This window comes from Arachis hypogaea, chromosome 3 (assembly GCF_003086295.3).
Source record: "Arachis hypogaea cultivar Tifrunner chromosome 3, arahy.Tifrunner.gnm2.J5K5, whole genome shotgun sequence".
NCBI classification, from domain to species: domain Eukaryota; kingdom Viridiplantae; phylum Streptophyta; class Magnoliopsida; order Fabales; family Fabaceae; genus Arachis; species Arachis hypogaea.
Window position 1 is genome coordinate 49971595 of NC_092038.1, and position 2795 is coordinate 49974389.

At 30.3% G+C, this 2795-nt stretch overlaps 1 non-coding gene across 1 annotated transcript; it reads left to right on the plus strand.

Moving 5' to 3' along the window:
* Positions 1–598: 598 nt before the first annotated feature.
* On the plus strand, positions 599–702 carry LOC112793959 (small nucleolar RNA R71). Its single transcript, XR_003198643.1, has one exon. It is a non-coding gene; the product is annotated as a small nucleolar RNA R71 (small nucleolar RNA).
* The last annotated feature ends 2093 nt before the right edge of the window (positions 703–2795 follow it).

Here is a 2795-nt window from a genome sequence, read left to right on the forward strand (position 1 = left end):
AGACAGATTAGAGACTATATTTGCTAAGCTAGAGGTGCTCTGCTCAGAATTCTCTGTCTGTTGCTGAGAAGATGATGGAAAAGACTTGTTATTGCTGGGCCTGTTTCTTCCACCATTATTAAAGCCTTGTTGAGGCTTTTGTTGATCCTTTCATGAGAAATTTGGATGATTTCTCCATGATGAATTATAGGTGTTTCTATAAGGTTCACCCATGTAATTAACCTCTGCCATTGCAGGGTTTTCAGGATCATAAGCTTCTTCAGAAGCCGCCTCTTTAGTACTGTTGGATGCATTTTGCCATCCATTCAGACTTTGAGAGATCATGTTGACTTGCTGAGTTAACACTTTTTTCTGAGCCAATATAGCATTCAGAGCATCAATTTCAAAAACTCCCTTCCTCTGAGGCATCTCACTATTCACGGAATTCCTCTCAGAAGTGTACATGAATTGGTTATTTGCAACCATGTCAATAAGTTCTTGAGCTTCTGTAGGCGTTTTCTTTAGGTGAATGGATCCACCTGCAGAATGGTCCAATGACATCTTGGAAAACTCAGATAGACCATAATAGAATATATCCAATATGGTCCTTTCTGAAAACATGTCAGAAGGACACTTTTTGGTCATCTGCTTGTATCTTTCCCAAGCTTCATAGAGGGATTCACCATCTTTTTGCTTGAAGGTATGAACATCCACTCTAAGCTTGCTCAACTTTTAAGGAGGAAAGAATTTATCCAAGAAGGCCGTGACCAACTTATCCCAGGAGTCTAGGCTATCTTTAGGTTGTGAGTCCAACCATGTTCTAACTCTGTCTCTTACAGCAAAAGGGAAAAGCATGAGCCTGTAGACTTCAGGATCTACTCCATTCATCTTAACAGTCTCGCAAATCTGCAAGAACTCAGTTAAAAACTGGTAAGGATCTTCAGATGGAAGTCCATGAAACTTACAGTTCTGTTGCATTAAAGCAACTAGTTGAGGTTCCAGCTCAAAATTATTTGCTCCAATGGCAGGAATTGAGATACTTCTTCCATCAAATTTGGACGTTGGTTTAGTGAAATCACCAAGCATCCTCCTTGCATTATTTTTCTTGGGTTCGACTGCCATCTCCTTCTCTTGTTCGAAAATTTCAAAAAGGTTACCTCTGGATTGTTGTAATTTAGCTTCTCTTAGTTTCCTCTTCAGAGTCCTTTCAGGTTCAGGATCAGCTTCAACAAGAGTGCCTTTTTTTTTATTCCTACTCATATGAAAGAGAAGAGAAAAAGAAAAGGAAGAGGAATCCTCTATATATGGACAAAGAGGATCCTTATTATTAGTAGAAGAAGAAGGGGATAAGGATTAGGAAGAGGGAATAAACCAAACACAAGGGTAAGGATAGTGGTAATGATTTGAGATGAAGAGAGGTGAAGATAAGTGTTAGTAAATAAATAAATAAATAAATAGAAGAAGAGAATAGAGAGAGAATTCGAAAATTAATTTTGAAAAGGGGTTAGTAATTTTCGAAAATTAAAGATAAGATAGAATTAAAATTAAAATTTAAAACAATTAATTAATTAAAAAGAATTTTTGAAAAAGAGGGAGGTATTTTTGAAAATTAGAGAGGGAAAAGTAGTTAGATGGTTTTAAAAAACATAAGAAACAAACAAAAAGTCAAATAGTTAGTTGAAAAAGATATTAAAGTCAAATTTGAAAAGATAAGAAGATAAGAAGTTAGATAAGATATTTTGAAATCAAATTTTTGAAAAAGATAAAATTTTGAAAAAGATATGATAAAAAGATAAGATAAAAAGATATGATAAAAAGATTTAATTTTTAAAATTAAAATTAATTACTTAACTAACAAGAAACTAAAAGATAAGATTCTAGAATTTAAAGATTGAACCTTTCTTAACAAGAAAGTAATAAACTTCAAATTTTTGAATCAATCATATTAACTGTTAGCATGATTTTCGAAAATTTTGAAATAAAATTAAGAAAAAGATTTTTGAAAAATATTTTTAAAATTTTCGAAATTAATAAGATAAAAATGAAATAATTTGATTTTTTTGAAAAAGTTTTGAAAAGATAAGATTTTTAAAATTGAAAATTTGACTTAACTTATAAGAAACAACTAATTTTAAAAATTTTTTACTAAGTCAACCCAAATTTTTGAAAATTAGGAGAAAAATAAGGAAAAGATATTTTTTGATTTTTGAATTTTTAATGATGAGAGAGAAAAACAACAAAAATGACTCATAACATGAAAATTATGAATCAAAACTCATGATGCATGCAAGAACACTATGAATGTCAAGATGAACACCAAGAACACTTTGAAGATCATGATGAACATCAAGAACATAATTTTGAAAAATTTTTTATGCAAATAAAACATGCAAGACACCAAACTTAGAAATCTTTAATGCATGGACACTATGAATGCAAAAATGTATATGAAAAACAAGAAAAGACACAAAACAAGAAAACATCAAGATCAAACAAGAAGACTTACCAAGAACAACTTGAAGATCATGAAGAACACTATGAATGCATGAATTTTTGAAAAAATGCATAATAATTTTTAAAACATGCAATTGACACCAAACTTAAAAATTGACTCAAGACTCAAACAAGAAACACAAAATATTTTTGGTCTTTTATGGTTTTCTAATTTTTTTGTATTTTATTTTATTTTTTAGTTTTTTCGAACATATTCTTCTAGAAAATCGAAAATAAAGAAAAATTTTTGAAAGATTTTTGAAAACTTTTTTGAAAAGAAAATAAAAAGAAAATTACCTAATCTGAGCAACAAGATGAATCGT